The sequence below is a fragment of the Pristis pectinata genome, chromosome 4 (assembly GCF_009764475.1).
Source record: "Pristis pectinata isolate sPriPec2 chromosome 4, sPriPec2.1.pri, whole genome shotgun sequence".
NCBI classification, from domain to species: domain Eukaryota; kingdom Metazoa; phylum Chordata; class Chondrichthyes; order Rhinopristiformes; family Pristidae; genus Pristis; species Pristis pectinata.
The window spans coordinates 89,704,191-89,722,393 of NC_067408.1; the positions used below are offsets into that span (position 1 = coordinate 89,704,191).

The 18,203-nt window shown below is 39.9% G+C and overlaps 1 long non-coding RNA gene across 1 annotated transcript; it reads left to right on the plus strand.

Moving 5' to 3' along the window:
* The first annotated feature begins 668 nt into the window (after nucleotides 1–668).
* On the plus strand, nucleotides 669–17,933 carry LOC127569888 (uncharacterized). Its single transcript, XR_007956257.1, has 4 exons — nucleotides 669–788; nucleotides 14,704–14,856; nucleotides 16,055–16,125; nucleotides 17,750–17,933. It is a non-coding gene; the product is annotated as an uncharacterized LOC127569888 (long non-coding RNA).
* The last annotated feature ends 270 nt before the right edge of the window (nucleotides 17,934–18,203 follow it).

The following is an 18,203-nucleotide window of genomic DNA, read 5'->3' on the forward strand; positions in this document are numbered from 1 at the left end:
GACAGATTAATGTGAAAAGCAGCTGCGTTGTAAATCACATTTGAACCTCTCAGCCCACAGACCAGGCTTTGTTGATTATGAGGGGATGAATGCCAAATTTAATGAGCCAGTGACACCAGCCATGATGCATGTCAGTCACCTCCAGTAATCCTTCATCAAGGGACCCTATCTGTAGGAAACGTAACAGATTGGGTTGCAGTTTCCTGACACTAGAGAGTGCTCTGACGCATTAACTTGCTGATTTTTGAGCTAAATCTGCAATGTCACCTCCTGCATTGGAAAAGGAACCAAGAGCAAGCAGATAACCTGCACTTTAACAACTCAATTGAAGAAAAAAACGTCAATGTCACGAAAAGACAATCAATACTTTCAAATTCTCTCTGTTAACTTAAACTAAAATTACAAAGTTAGCTGGCCAAAGCTGTGTATGATTCTACAATTAAGTATTTTAAAATGTTTTCAATCTCTCACCAACTAATAAATTACAGTTTCATCTGTGCAATTATTGATCTCTATGTTCAGAGTCCCTTCTACTCCTGAGAGACTGTAGTGTACAAGGAGTTTCATTTTTGAGCCATAGGGGTAGTTCAATCAGGGCTGGCTTGAAGCTGCCTACAGTCTTGATTTCTCTCCCGTTGGCAGATTAGAGTCAGTGCAGGAAGGCGATCCGGTGATATAACTCCACTGCTGAACCAACACAATCGTCTGTCAAAACAGTGAATGCTGGAACTATTCTGCAGGTCAGGCAGCATCCGTGGAGAGAGCATTTCAAGTCAGGTTTTCATCAGGTACATTTTCTCTCTACAGATACTGTTTTTCTGGTTTTTATAAATATAATTCCAGATTCCCAGCATTAGGTTTTTGTTTTGCAATGCTTAGGTTTGCAATGCTTTGTAACTTAGGTTCCATACTGTATTTGATATGGCAGGCAAACTTTGTACAGTACCTTTGCTCCTGATATATTACTGCTACTGATAAGGAGGGAAACAAATCATGTTAGGTTCCAGGGTATCAGAATAAGGCGATTGGTTTTGCATACTATCTGGTCATTAATAAAATTAATGCTCAGAAAATTGAGAGTGTTGCCTATTGCCTGGGCACTGCATATTATCTTTCCATTGTTCATTAGATAGAAAACGTAGAGCAAACATAGAACAGTACAGCACAGGAACAGGTCCTTAGTCTGTGCCAACCATGATGCCAATCTAACTAATCCCATCTGCCTGCACATGGTCCAGATCCCTCTATTCCCTGCTTGTTCATGTGTCTACCTAAATGCCTCTTAGATATTGTTATTGTATCTGCTTTTACCACCTCCCCTGGCAGCGCGTTCCAGGCACCTATCACCGTCTGTGTAAAAGACTTACCTCGCACATCTCCTTTAAACTTTCCCCTTCTCACCTTAAAGCTATGCCTTCTGGTATTTGACATTTCCACTCTGGGAGAAAGACTATCTAACCTTTCCGGGCCTCTCTCTCATAATTTTATATACTTCTATCTGATTGCCCCTCAGCCTCTGACACTCCCAAGAAAACAATCCAAGTTTGTCCAACCTCCTCTTATAGCTAATACACTCCAACCCAGGCAACATCCTGGTGAATCTTTTCTGTACCCTCTCCAAAGCCTCCACATCCTTTCTATATCTGTGCAAATCCTGTCAGTTTGTGGAGTGGATTGATCTCTTTATCTCTCCCTCTCTGTTGCTCTTTCTTAATCTGCTTCCACTGGAACCGACTGGATAGTAGTTACTCTCCTCCTTGATGGACTGTTGAGCAGCTGGCTTGTAGTCTTGAGTGTGGCTAATGACGCAAAAATGATCCGAGTCTGCCTGCGATGATCCAGGCATATATAAAAGACAGTGGTTAACAGTCAGTGACAAGCCACCCCTCTGTTAGATATTGGCGGCAAATCTTCAGTCAGTGGTTGACACATTTCTTCAACAGCTGGCCATGCAAGGACAGCCTTCTGAGATAGTGACTGTCTGAAAAGTAAGAATGATATGCTGGACCCCACTGAGTAGAGGATGAGGACAGGAAAGACACATATTCTGTGTTGCCCAATTCAAAGAGACTCTGATCTGACCTTATCCATGTCCTAATCCTCAACAACATACATATGCAGTAAAATATAATGCAGCATAAATGCTTCAAAACAGTGTTATCAAACAAAAAGTTGACAATATTATGCAAGGCTAGGTATTAAGGAGAAATCTTAAGGGTGGAAGGTAGGATGGAGAAGAGGAGAGAGATTCAGAGAGAACCCCAGAGATGAATGGCTTGACAGCAGGAAGGCAAAGTCAAAGTCGAGTTTATTGTCACATGCACAAGTACGTGTATGCACAGGTGCAGTGAAAAACTTACTTGCAGCAGGATCACAGGCACATGGCATCATATAAGCAGCATTCACAAGAAAAACATAAATTAAACATAAATTATACACAATTCTCACAAGAAAGAACACAATTAGGGCAAAAAACACAAAGTCCATTTTAGTGCAAAGTGATCAAAGTGGTCGTAGTGTTGCTAAACTGCAGTGATTCGGGTTTTGCTGGTTGGTTCAAGAACCGAATAGTTGAAGGGAAGCCAATAGTGGAGCAATTGGATGAGTAAAGAATTAAAGGAGCGCAGATATTTCAAAGGATTTTTTTACAAGGCAGGGGAACTTAGAGAGCAAGGAAAGGGCAAGACTATTGAACAATTTGTAAACAAGGGCAATATATCTTAAAACTGAGACATTCCCTTCCTTCACAGCAAAAGAATAGAGAGATTGTAATGGGCAATCAAAGCAAAGCAGCAGTTTGAGCAGAGTGGAGTGAAACCAAGTGTAACTGGAACCTCCAAAGTATTAAAAATCATAACGTGTAGCCAAAATAACAGCAGTCTTCAGTTACCCAATGCAACTTGACTTTTTGGGTGTTGTACCCTCTTTAGATATACCTTTCACCATTTCTTGTCATTACGTATTTCGTGGTGGTAATTAGAGTCACAGGAGAGGAGCAGGCCCTTCACCCCACTGTCCCCATGCTGGTCATCAGGTGTTTATTTATAGTAATCCCATTTTCCAGCACTTGGCTCATGGCCTTTAATGCCATCGTGTTTCATGTGCTTACCTAAACAAATATGTGAGAGTACCTGCCTTCACCGCCCTCAGGCAGTGCTTCCCTGATTCCAACTTGCCCTCTGGGTGAAAAAAACTCTTCCTCAAATCCCCACTAAATATCCTACCTAATCTTAAACCTGTGCCCTCTGAAATGTAGATGAGGATGAGCTACACCTTCTGAACTCCATTTGTAACAGACAGATCAGGCATGTTAGTGGAAATTGTTTCTATGGATTTCCGTGTGGTAGAACGGATGTGCGAACCCATAGGAACAAGCTTTTGTTTTGTTTCCTTGTAGAGTCATGCAGCCATACAGCATGGAAAAAGTCTCTTCGGTTCAACTCGTCTATGCCAACCGTGTTGCCCAGCAAGCTAATCCCATCCAGCTGAATTTGGCCCATAGCCCTATAAACCCCTCCTATTCATGCATTTACCTAGAAGGCTTTTAAATGTTGCTAATATGCCCGCCTCAACCATTATTTCTGGCAGCTCATTCCGAATACGCACCACCCTTTGCGTGAAGAAGCTGCCCCGATATCCCTTTTAAATCTCTCTCCTCTGATCTTAAACCTACGCCCTCTTGTTTTTGGCACCCTCTCCTTGGGAAAAAAACTATGTGCTTTCACCCTGTCTATGCCCCTGATGATCTTATATCAGGTCACCCCTCAATCTCCTATGTTCCAGGGAATAAAGTCCTAGTCTACGCAACCTCTCCTTGTAACTCAGGCCCCGAAGTCCAGGCAACATCCTGGTAAATCTTTTCTGCACTCTTTCCAGCTTAATAACATATTTCCTATAATAGGGTGACCAAAACTGTACACAATACCCCACGTGCAGCCTCACCAACGTCTTATGTAACTACATCATAACTTCCCAACTCCTATATTCAGTGCCCGGACTGATGAAGGCCAGCATGCTAAATGACTTCTTCACCACCCTATCTACCTGTGACGCTGCTTTCAGTGAACAATGCACTTGCACTCCTAGGTCCCTCTGTTCCGTGACACTCCCCAGGGCCCTACCATTCACTGTACACGATTCAAATCCTACCCTGATTTGATCTCCCAAAATGCGAGACTTCACATTTACCTGGATTGAAAGCCAGTTGCCAATCTCTAGACCACATACCTAGCTGATCTAGATCCTCCTATAATTTTACATAACCTTCTACACTACCTACAACACGACCTATTTTATTATCTTCCGCAAACTTACCAAGCATGCCTTGTACATTCACATCCAAATCCTTTATAATAAATTACAAAGGTCCCAGCACCAACCCCTGTGGCACACCACTAGAATTTTTATTCATAATCCACCCGAAAGTGTTGATGATTGGGGAAACAATTCCATGTGTCCTGATCCTACCATAAACAGACTAGATTAGTGTCAACAATTTAATTAGCAGTAGCCAATAACATCATTAGTCCCAAGGGTGTTCTTATTAAAACTCCCCCCTCCTTCTGAAAAGAGGGAAGGGGTTAAAGTGAAAAGTCAGGGTGGTGCTGAGAGTTAGGGCGCTCACTGTGTGGTGAGGAGCCGAAGCTAAGTGCTACAGTGGGGGAGTCAGTGAATCTGGCACCAAAAGGGAGCGGGAGCCCAGTGGCAAGAGAGGCTGCAAGCCTTGCAGAGCTGGAAGAGTAAAATTGCTCTCCCCACACCTCACAAGGAAACCTCCAGCCAAATGAGCCTCTTTCATCCCCAGTTCCAACTTCTCCCCCACTGCTCTCTGTCCCACTGGAGCCTGGACCCCCGCTCACCAATTGTTGTGCGGGTTGGAAAATCAAACATATATTCAAAAAAATGCACACTTGTTCTTTAATTGGGCAGGATTTTTGCATGTGAGCTCCCTTCCCGGGTTCCTCAGCTGTTTTCATCCGCCCTGTAAATATTCTGATTATAATACCTGAAGAAGTGTTTTATGGTTGAATGCCAAGGAGAGTCAGGGGACAGAGTTGTATTATTTAGCTAAGAACAGAAGATGGAAGGCAGTTTTTCCTCAATTGTGGTAGCAGTTGCTTCATACATTAGAAAGGGATCCCATGCTGGGCTCATTTGTTAGTATCGAGTTATTAATCTTATCGACAGTTGATGGGTTATGAGTTATTAACCTGAGAAAAGGTGCACATTTAACTTAATCAATAATATGTAGGTCAATTACAGGGGAGGCAGGGTATTTGGGGACAAAGATAATCTCATGCCTTGTAAGAGTCCAGTTACTGGAGGGAGTTCCTGCCATCCACACTGACTAGGCTTCTCAATGCCAAACTCAGTCCATGTGCCTTGATGTTGAGGGCAGTCACTCCTAGTCAATTCTGGAGTTCAGCGGTGGTTTGGGCCAGGGTTGTAATGATGTTCAGAGTTGAGTAGTTTTGGTGGAATCCAAACAGCATCAATGAACGTGTAATTAGTGAGTCAGAGCCACTTGATTGCACTGTTGCTTTGCTGATGAAGTGGGTTGGGTTGATAAATCAATAATGGTGGGGTCAGAATCGCTCAGCTTTTTGTCTGCATCAGTTGCTAACAAGGGAACTTTGCACATCATTGGGCGGATGCCAGTGTTTAAGCTATACTTGTCCAACTTGATCAGCACACAGCTAATTAAAGAACTCACATCTTCAGTACTGTAACAAGGCTGTTGACAGGAATTGTACCTTTGCGTTGTTCCATGCACTTAATGTAGCTTCCAGGTTCCTCTCTGCAAAACAATCAGTCCTCCATATGCACTGGATTTCAGCACTTCCTTCAGCCATGTCCTCCTTCTTGCAAGTCTAACAGTTAAAACAGTTAGAGTAATAGTCATATATTAGTTAGTTCCCTATGAAAGTATTACTTTTTAACATCTTTTGCCATCTATAACAGTTAAGTAACTGCAGAGGATGTTAGCCCAAACTCTGGATGCATGTTCAATGTGAATGGCTGAGTTAGTGACAAGTTTGCCCTGACTCATCAACACAAGGTCTCCAGATCAGGACCAAATCTATCAAGCTTCATGGGAATGCTATGGAGCCTGGTACTTGGTGACAGGAAACCGCATGGCTGCACTCCTCTGCATTCCTCCAGGGACAAAAGAATGCTCCTTGGCACAAGGTTACCAAAAGGGATGGCGATTTGAACTGATTGAGGTCATGGCAATGAAGGTGGGGTGGATGGAGGAGGGGGAGGGGATTGGGTGGCATGCATGGGAGAAGTCTGGGAGAGGTCCAAAGATTCTTTGTGGGACCTAGAAGAGTTTTCCATCTGGCTATGACAACTTCAAAAATTTAAAGATGTTCATTTTTCTGGGCCTCTCTGAGCACTGAAACTTTCTAGTGCAATCTTTCAAGGTCATTCTCATACCGAGTGCAAGGCAGGAAGCCAATTGTAAAATAATATTCGAGTCTGAAAATGTCATCAGACCTCATTCCTGGGATCTGGGTGAGACCCTTGGCTGCCTGGGTCCATTCTCTCTACTTACATCTAATGGTGATAACTGCAAATTATGCAATCTGAGTGACCTTCGAGTTTGAACTACTTTACAATCTGATGAATTCAGAGGCAAACATTCTATTCTTTCTTTATAAGCACAAGACATAGCAATATAAATTGTGTTGAAACAACAAATTGTTCCCGTGTCATGACGATGCAACATGTCCCCAAACATGAAGGATACACAATAGCAATTTTTCTTAAAGAACCTTGTCCCTTGAAAACTATTTGCTGGTTACATTTAATTCTATAATTCAAGTAATACTGTGAAAAATATATCCCTTCTACCAATTTTTTTTATGTGACAAGTCTATCTATGCAGAGAATGCTCAGTTTTAAAAAAATATAATTGTCTTCATCACAGTGATATAGGCTAGATCTATCTGTGTGACAGAATATGTTTCTATTACATGAAGTGACAAACAGAATTTTTTCATCTTTGTACAGGTCCCTACCCATACTTCAACAAGACAGTTTTCGTTCTTGCTAGATGGTTCTTGGCAGACATCAGCCACATTCCTATCTCCTTTATGTCTTCTCTATTAGCCCTCTGATTTGTTTCCAGATTCATGAGGCCCAAAGCATACTTGCCAACAATTTTAGGTGTAACTATTAACTGTGTTCATCTGAGTGTTGACAAGCAAAGGATGAACAGATTTTATCTTCAATTAAGTTGTACAAAAATTACAAAAATGTGATGTGAATTCTTATATCCAACAGAATATATTAATTCACTTTTTCATTAGTAATTATCCATTTGTTTAACCAACAGGGCCAATTAAAGAGAGGACATTTGAAAATTGTGTTATTCATCAATTATATTGCAAAAAATATTCTTCCCATTTCAGCTTTCTAATTTTATTCCACCAACAAAATACTACCCAATCATATTACCAAAAATAAATACTTCCCTACTTTAAAGCAAAAATAAAATGGGCAAAGTTACAAACAAAGAAGTTCATACAATCTGGGTAAGCTCAGTGTCAATAACTCACCCCTATACACACAGCTTATATTTAGTGAATATCCGCCTTTAGAGAGTTAAGTAGCATTTTGATTGATGGAGTGAGAGGAGGAAACTTGTCTGGGAAACAGAGGATGTCTATTCTGTAGTGGTGGAGTGAAGAAATACTTGGCTACGTGGGAAAGGGAAAAGAACGAGTAGCGAAATGGTTAATGCTAACCAAAGCCTGTCAGGAGTGGACAGAACATGCAAACACAAGAGTACATCCCCAGTTGAAATTAGAGCAAAGAAAAATGGTAGAAGGGCAAAAGTGAAGGCTTTTTATCTGAATGCATGCAGTATATGTAACAAGATAGGTGAATTAATGGCACAAAGAGAAATAAATAGCATCTAATATCCATTACAGAAAAACAGATGCAAAGTGACCAAGGTCGGGATTTAAATGTTTCAGGAATCTTAACTTATAGGTAAGATGAAAAAGGAGGGGTAGCTCTGATAATACAGAATGGAGAAAGGCAGTCAGAAAATAGTAAATTTGTGTCAGAGGGATGAAACTTCAGGTGGCAGAATACATTAGTGAGAGTTGTCTATACAATCTCAAACTGTGGTGGTAATGTTGGGCATAGATAGCATAAATTAGGAAATTAGAGGCACATGTAAAAGAGTACTGTAATGATCATGGATGCTTTCAATTAACGTAGAGTTTGGGCAAACCAAATTAGCAGTACTGGATTGGAGGACAAACTCATGGAGTGCATAGGAGGTGGTTTTCCAGATCTATATGTTGAGGAACCAATAAGGGAACAGGTCATTTTAGGTCTTGTGTTGTGGAATGACAAAGGATTAATTAATAATCTGGTAGTTAAAGAGCCTTAAGGAAGAGTGATCATAATATGATATAAGGCTTCAGATGCACATTTGTTGAGCATTTTTGAAACCAATATTGAGAGATTTCTGGATTTCAAGAGATATAAGATTGATACAGGAAGGTGGTGCTGAGGTAGAAGGTCATTTATGATATTATTGAACATGAGAGCCTAAGAACTTAAGAAATAGTGTTAGTGGCAGGTTATTCAACACCTCCAGCCTGCTCCGTCATTCAATAGGATTATGAACGATCTATTACCTTTCCATGGCAATCATTGCTTTTTCTGGGAAGGCAAGAGATTGTTATTATTAGATCTTAGTGTGTTCATGTTGGAAGAGGGCATTTACACTGATTATAAAACAGGAACTACAAGGAACACTAAGCAAATAAGAGAACATCTAAGCAGACAATAATAAAGTTAATTAGATGAAATTTAATTGCCTTCCCCCCATGAAATATGGAGAAGGTTGGAGGGGTTGTAAATAAAAAAAATCACACAACTCCAACCTGCTGTGTACCTGAGTGCCACCACTTTTAAGTTAGTGGGTTGTGAGGAATGTGTGTGTTCTCCCTTGGGAGGAAGAACATATTAAATGTATATCCCTTTCCAATAGTGCAGTCAGGAGCCCAATTTAAATGTATCATTAGCTGGCCAGGGTTTTCAGGGATTAGGAAACTAGACAGTCCCATGGCAATCAAAGTAAATGACTTAAGCAGGTAACTTTCTACTTCACACTGTGTATGAGCCAAAAGATGCAGAAGTGCTCTTCCAGTCTCAGGAAAATCACCTGCTGTTATTGGCCACACCCGATCTGCCTCAAAACCTACTGGCATCACACATACCCCAGATCTTTGGGGATTGTCCAACAGACTTCCCTGCTGATATCGCACTACTGGGTGAGAAACAGAAAAAAACAATGGAGATCCTGCCATTAATTTAGGGAAGGCCTCTGTGTGTTCTGGATTTCCAAGTTCCCCTCCTACCACTTCTGCAAATATGCTCCGAATTTACTTGCTGTTAATTTTGGGGCCAATGTTTCGGGTTAATATTGTATCCAAACTGACCTCTTGAGTAATGTCAGAACGTTTTTTTCAATATAGAGAGAGCTAAAAGTAGGAAAAAAAACACTGTCAAGGATTCAAATAATTATCTAAATCCATAATCTGAATAATACAAGAGGGTAAAGAGCATTTACCCAGCCCCAGAGTAAAAGTTAACAGATATTTTCCTTGTCTAAGAATTAGACTGAATTATTGTTTTTATATTGCTCTTATACAGTTGTGTGTGAATGTGGTAGAAAATATACCTCATCCATTCTGAATGAATTATATAGCGATCACCAAAGCTCAAAAACACATCCTCCTAACCACTAATCCCCTTTCCACCCTCTTTCACCCTGCTCCATTATCCCTGTTGTTGTTCAGTCTCTGCTGCCCCCTTCCTTTGTGTTCTCTTCCCTTTTTTCCCTTCCACTCTTCCCTTTCTCTGAACCTCAATATTTGTTTCGTCTCCAACTTTTCCCTCTTCTGGCATAAGGCCATTAATTCCGCTTCTCTCTCCACTGATGCTGCCTGACCTGAGAATTTTCAGAACTTAGTTTTATTTCAGATTTCTTTTTTGTAAAACAGTAATATATAATGAATTTCCAAAGAAAATTTTCAAGGAAAAGATGGCATCAGTTCATTTTTGGGATTATTAAAATATTGGGAGAAATTTCTGAAAAATATGTGGAGTTTGGTTCATTTGGGTTACTGCCTTGTGATATAATGTTCAAAAATATTTGCTATGATCGGCATCTTGATTGTGCCGTAACTTCAGTCAATAGAAACCATAGAAACCACAGAAAAACTACAGCACAGAAAACAGGCCATTCAGCCCTTCTAGTCTGTGCCCAAACATTATTTGGCTAGTCCCATTTACCTGCCCCCAGCCCATACCCCTCCAGACCTCTCTCGTCCATGTATCTATCCAATTTACTCTTAAAAGTTAAGAGCGAGCCCACATTTACCACATCAGATGGCAGCCCATTCCACACTCCCACCACTCTTTGAGTGAAGAAGTTCCCTCTAATGATCCCCTTAAACCTTTCCCCTTTCACCCTAAAGCCATGTCCTCTCGTACTTATAGTTCTGAAGTATAAGCACATGAAAATAACATATTAATATGCAGGGAATGACATATGTCTACAGCTTGAAGTGCCAGCCAATGAAAGTTGAAAGTGAGATTTAAGGAGACCAGTTTTATAATTTGTTCTAGATTGACTTTCACCACTAACTACATAAATTCTATTGGTATAAATTTAGTAATAAACATTGGCATTATTTAGATGTGACTAAACATATGAACAATAAATTTCTTATTAACGGTTCAAGTTCCTTCAGAGTGCCATGCTGCATTCCCTGGGCCTCAAGCACATTCCCCTTGCCTCCTCCATGTCTATGGTTTGAATCCTGCAAGCATTCCACACCTGACCAATGCCATCTGCAATGCAGCTGTGTATCTTGTGACCAGCTGCAGTTTCTATTAATAAAAACCAATCTACTTCTAAGTGGCATCTTGTCCGAAAGCTGTTCATCATTGAAGTTTTAAAATTTATATTTCTGTAAACAAAGGTATTTTCTTTTAAAAATGCTGAAACAAATTGATTTGTGAACATCAAATCTGTGTTATAAAAATGAATATTGTTAACAGTTTCAGTATTATTCCATGTGTGGAAGGTTTGGAAGGTTGACCTTCAGTTAATCCAACTTCATCTTTTCACCCTTTCGCTCCTGAGTCCTATTCCAGCTTAGAATCTGCTGCTTCACTCTCAGCTGTTTTAAAGTATGACATAATGAATATCTTAACGCATAGCAGAAAATAACTTTAAAACACTCTTTTGGATAAACATCCGAATAAAACATCCTGGGAAACAAAGTAGAAATCATTTGATAAATGACTTTTCAACTTTTCTTTTACCGTAATTTTTTTTCTTCTTAATAGCAGATGTAATTAATATTGGGGTACTGTTGTATTAAGGCTGTCAGATGTACAGTACCTCTTTCCAGTCTCTGTGCTAGGTGCTCATTGGCAAACTGTGGTAATCATGCGGAGGGTCACATCACAGTTTAATCTGGGTCTCAAAAAACTTATCTGTATGGTGACCTCCAATTCTTACCATATATATTAATAACCTATATGAGGGTTATATATTGAAGTTTACATTTGAAGCTAAATTAGGAAGAAGAAAGCTATGTAAATGGGATTAATATGTTGTGAGAAAATATGGCAATAGTAAGTGAATGTGTAAAACTGTTGCAGATTGTACTAATTGTGAGGAAATATGAGATAATCCATCTCCAATCTATGAAAGATAGATGAGAATATTCTCTCAATTTTGAGAAGTTAGGAGCTAATGGATTTCTGTTTGTGTGCACATCACTAAATGAGAATTCAGGAGGATTGAAATAAAAAAGTGAAGAATTGATACTTCAGTTGCACGTGTTCTTGACTAGACCTTACCTGATGCACTTTAATATCAATCATCTTGGGGAAAGACATATTAGTCTTGGAAAGTTCCTGAGAATCATATCAGAGCATAAGGAGTTCTCTAAACCCATGTATGTAGTGTAATCATGCATGCATCATCTCAGCTGTCTGGCCAAAACCTCACACTCCTTGCCCTTGTTCAGATTGCCTTTATTAGGCAACTTCATGCAGTAAATGATCATGTTGCAGTGATTATCAGGAGCAATGTTTCTACAGACTACAGTTACAGGTTTTGACAGAGCTGCACCACATGCTGGTAAATAATTTTCAGCAAACCCTTCCACTCATAGATCCACCTCTGACATCAGAACTGATAGATGTCTCACTTGTTTAAGCAGGTTATTTCATTTTCTTTCCTCTGTGGAATCTTATCGAGTGTCAGGATTTCCTGAAGTCCAGGAGGTTATAGATTACGTGTGTAGCAGCATATATTCCATTGCACCATGCTACCCTCTTCATGAATCATAAAAGATTTAATACTGGTTGTTTATTTCATTTCTAGCCATCATAATGATGCAACTCCTAGAGAGTTGTCACAATCCCTTTGTTTTAAGAAAAAACATTATGTGACGAATATTTGACCCACAGAAGCAACTAACCATGTGCACCAGTGGAAAATGGAAATTATTTCCACCAAAGTAGATGACATATAATTCACATGATGAAACAGTACCCGTAGTGTTTAGACAAGTCTGAAGCAGACTGCTGTACATCCAGTTCAGCTGAAAGCATCATGATAATCCACTGCATGGTGCACAGCCATACAAGTAAAGGTAGAAAACAAGCTGCTGGAGGGACTCAACGGGTCAGGCAGCATCTGTAGAGGGAAATGGACCGTCGACGTTTTGGGTCAAGACCCTTCCTCTAGACTAAAAGAGGTGAGATAGCCAGTATAAAAGAGGTGGCAATCGGTAGGTGGATCCAAGTGAGGAGGGGTTGATTGGCAGGTGGAGTCAGATGGGGGAGGGAAGGGTGGAGATAGCAATAGAGGCTCCTGGCTATCAGCACTGTTTCAGTCCAGATGGAGGTTCTTGACCTGAAATGTTTACTGTCTATTCCCGTCTACAAGATGCTGCCTGACCCATTGATTTCCTCCAGCAGCTTGTTTTTTTTTGCTTTTTTGCTCCAGATTTCAGCACCTGCAATCTCTTGTGTCTCTGTCATATAGGTGAAGGTGCCTGATTTTGACAATCTCAGCAAGGACATGGAAAGTGCAGTCTTGTCCTGGCAGCTGAGATGACGGTGATTACTCCTGCCAGAATTCTCTTCACCCTTCACTCTTTTGCTGCCCTTCCTTGCCCAGGATTATGAAGAATTGCCTTAGATTGGGGTGTAGAAAAACTAAACAGTTTTTTTTTATTTTGAAGAAATAACCAAGAATTTATTTTGACAGCAAATGATAAGCTGTGCTGTCACTAATTATTTTCATTTTAAATATCATGGAAATCATCTGTGGATCTTTATTTATTTAGAACAACAGAACGTTGTGAATCATTTGGAGCGTGTCTTCAGAGATTAATTACTTTTTGTAAACTAATTGTAATTACATGAAAATATGTAATTTCCATATGAAAATATTTCCTAATAATTCTGTTATAGTGATTGTTGATTTATATACAGGATTGAGATCAGACTAAAGGTATTTTCTTGTTGTTGGTATGATTTGATTAAAACTAATATCAGTTCTTTTGTAGATGTTTTTTCTTTACATTCCAGTGCTGGGTTATTAGCACCATAAACCTCCAGGCACAAACCATACTGCAGACCGACTGTCATCAAACCAGCTAGTCTAGATTGTGGCTTTGTAAATTCTTGAACCACCTTTTTAGTTATTGATGTACATGAAATTGTGATATAGCTACAAGGTAACATTTTCAAGCTCCTCAAGTGAAACAGAATGCAGAAAAAAACCAAATGAATATGGTTGGGTCCATTGCACTTAACAATCATGTTATTGTGCAGAACACACGATCCACAACTAACAAAAAAGCCATAATATTTTGTTTTGCTGCCTTGATTTAAAAGGTGGGAGGAGGCTATTGTATCCTTTAGGCATGTTTCAAAGGTTCAAGGTTTCAATTCTTGACATCAAAGAACAGTCTGTATTATTGCACTGAAGGTTGAACTGCACCAGGTTTTGTAAATGAACTTGCTGCAATGTAAAGGTGCTTAAATGGAGCTAAGCATTCTTCAGAACTACCACTTGTTTTCCAGTGAATTTTTTATAATTTTTTTTGAATCTAGGCACTGCTGGTACTTTTTGAACAGGGAGAGAGCACTTAGGTGTGGTTGTAGGGGTCGGAGGGTGTAGTCCTTCTGTAGAAGGTATTCTCATATATCTGTTGGGTAAGGAGTTCCCAGATTTGAACCCAAATGACTGTCATTCCATTGAACTCCTGATTTTTGCCCTGTAGATTGTGTAAAAGATGGCTTTGGGGCTCAGGTGGGAGGTCACACAACACAGGATGCCCAGCCTCTGACTTACTCATGCAGCCACACTATTTATGTGACTGGTCCAGATGAGCTTCTTGTAAAAAGTGACCCTCTGGGATGTTGATGGTGATGGTCTCGATGATGGTAATGTTATTGAATATCAAGGTTGGGTAATTGAACTCTCTTTTGTTGGAGGTGGTCATTGTCTGGCTATTTGTGGGGTGAATATTACTTGCTTTTTTGTTCATGCCTCAACATTGTTTAGATTCTTCTGCTCATAAAAATAGGCTGCTTCATTTGCAGCAGAGTTGCAAATGGAATTAAACATTGTGTCATCAACAGTGAACATTCCCACTCCTGACCTTATGATGGAAGGAAAGTCCATGTCGAAGCAGCTGATAATGGTTGGACCTAGGGTATTGCCTTAAGGAACTACTGCAGTGATGTCATTGACTTCCGACAACCACACCCAACTTCCTTTATGTGAGATATAAGGTATTTATTTATTAGTCACATGTACATCGAAACACACAGTGAAATGTCTCTTTTTGCGTTACTGAGAATGTGCTGGGGACAGCCCACAAGTGTCGCCACTCTTCCAGCGCCAACATAGCATGCCCACAACTCCTAACCTGTACGTCTTTTGGAACGTGGGAGGAAACCGGAGCACCTGGAGGAAACCCACGCAGACACGGGGAGAACATACAAACTCCTTACAGGCAGCAGCAGGAATTGAAACCAGGTCACTAGTGCTGTAATAGCATTACGCTAACCCTGATGACTCCAGGAATTGGAGTGTTTTTCCTTGACGCTCATTGATCTGTTTTGCCAGGGCTCCATTTGGTACGGTAAATGGAGTAACAGAGAGCCAGTATGGTGTAGAGTGTGCCTCCCATTTGAAAAAAAATCACCAAAATTACCTCACCAATATATAACCAGTTGCCTTTAAGACTCAACTAGAATTCAATGACCCTTCATTTACATGGGGTTAAGTCGGCATAGCTAATCTCTCTAAATATTTTTCTTATCTTTTATCCCTAAGTAATTACCACCATGCCAATACAACCCTATCAGAATTAGGAAATATTCTACATATGGACTCTGCACGACAAAATATGAACCCAAGACGAAATTTTGATGGGTTAGTTCCAATAACAAAAGTTTGGGCAGCATTTGAAGAGTCAATGGAAGACTAAACATACACAAGATTTCTTAGAAATAACATTCAGCAACATTGTTGTTTGATGCAATGACATAACTGGAAAGGCATCAATTGGTTGCGCATTGGTATTGGTATTGGCATTGGTATTGGTTTATTATTGTCACATGTACCGAGGTACAGTGAAAAACTTGTCTTGCATACCGTTCATACAGATCAATTCATTACACAGTGCATTGAGGTAGTACAAGGTAAAAACAATAACAGAATACAGAGTAAAGTGTCACAGCTAAAGGGAAGTACATTACAGGTAGACAATAAGGTGCAAGGTCATAATGAGGTCAAGAGTCCATGATGTCATGGTGATGAATTGATGTATACCTTTGCAAACTTCTTTTGTTGCCAAATGAAATCATGTTTCACTGAAGGTTATCACTTCTTAACTTGGGCAGGAAATCCTCAGTATTGTTCTCTGATTTTGTGCATTTTTCTCAATTTAGTTGCAATAATAAATCTTTAATTGACAATATGCAGGGGACATTGCAATGGCAGTTGTGAATCCCGGATAAAGGAATGACACATCAGAGTATCCAACTTCAAATCAGGTACCCTCTTAAAATTTTACTCCTAGATGTTGTGCCTCCAAAGCAAAATGCAGCCATTATCACAACTCAGCTATTTAAAGGTAAAATGGAATACAAGTCATTTGGTTGAGGAAGGGTTCACACAAAGGGATGGCATGTTTATAGATCAAATGCGAGGTCTTTAACAAGTTGCATTTATATAGTGCATCTAATCTAGCAAAATGTCCTAAGGAGCTTTGCAGGAGAGTGCCTGTTACTGTACACATCTTTTTTTTGAAATGCATGGTCACCAATCCAGCAGCAAGTAGTTCTTCAGTGAGGGGACCCCTGATGTCTGTGTCACATGATATGCTGATTTGAGAATGCAGAGCACTGGGCTTTTGAGATATCAAGAAGCTGAGTCTCTGTCTGTACACCCTGTAAACTAGGTAGTGCCTCATGCAAACATGCCCCTCTACTGATCAATCTGTTGCCCTCCTCCTAGATGTCCTTTATTCCATTATCCACCTATAGCCCACCTCCCACATATCCATCATTCTATTACCCACCTTTCACCCACCTCTCACATATCCATCATTCCATTACCCACCTTGCGCCCACCTCCCACATATCCATCTTTCCATAATCCACCTGTCTCTGGTCCACCTGAAGCTGCTACAACAGCAATGGACAGCAAATGCAATGTCCGAGTTAAAGCAGGCACAGCCCTTCATATCCCAAGGCCTCTAAACGCTATAAGTTTGGTTGTCAATAACAGGAGCCTCAGCAAAGTATTTGCCAGGTAATTGAGAAAGAATCTGTGAACATTTATTCATACTACCACTGCTCATTTTTTTCGTTGCTATGGAAGTGGTATTCAAACTGCTTCCTGTTTGTAGCAATGCTGATTTTGAATTGCAATTAAAACTGAAGCAATGTATCTTCCTCAATGTAGTTTATGTGAGGTCTGAATACTAGGCCATGTAAAAAGAAACACCTCTATTAACATCTGAAGTGAGCCTGTGGAGACAATTTGGAGTTATGTTTCCTTGATATTTTAATCTACTCAGATACCAATGACATGTTCATCACTAAGAGTTAAATTTCTCCAAGTGTTTTAGAATATTGACAGAGGCCTCACAATCCATTGAGTTTCAACCATTGATGAGACATCTGCATTAATCTTATAAATCCGCTCTCTCACTGCATTGTTTCCTATCTTTCCTTTTCATATGCTTTCTTTTTGCATTTTAATTGATGACTATAGTCTGATTTAATGTATCTAATTACTTAATCACTTTTGTTGAAAACAATGGAATATTATAATTAGATCATCCCTAGATTATAGTTTTTTTGCAATGACACCAGTGCAGAACTGGAAATGGTTAAAATGTGTGTAGAACTGTCCTTGCTTTTAATTCTGCAGCTCATCATTCTCTGCAACACGACATGATGTATGACTCATTCCTCTTGTGTGTGCGTTTGAGGACTGGGCTATGAGGCAAAGCAAGCTGAGCATTTTTAATGTGCACCAATGATTTAAAAACCATAGTAGAATGTAGCAAAAAATAGAATATGAAGTTCAAAAATAGATCATGTGCTATTATTTTGCTTGATTATGCTTGATGGTTGTCTGATAATGTACGTACGTCATCTTTCTCTCCAGTTCCAGGAAATTCCATTTCTGTTTCAATTACGTCAGGTATCCGACCTCAGGAAGGTCATCTAAACTGATTCTCTGAATGTCAGCACTCACTGACTAAGCTCTGTATGGAAGAAGACCCCTGTGGGAGAAGTAGCAGAAGGATATCCCACATCCATGCTGTTCTATCCAAGGATGAGTCAGTCACTTAAAGAGAAGTGGGGTGTGATGGGGGGGGGGGGGGGGTGGTGTGGGAAGCAAGGCATGGATTTGGCAAAAAATAAAAAAGATGTTACATGTGTTATCCAAAAATGGATGAAAGTGGTAAAGCTGGCCCATGTAAAATGAATTTCAGTATCATTTAATTAAACTTAAAATATTGAATGTGGAATTTCATTTATTTATAACATCAAAATGTACTCTTCATAGCAATATCATGACTAAGAACAAATTATGTTGAAAGTAATTACGAGTGTTT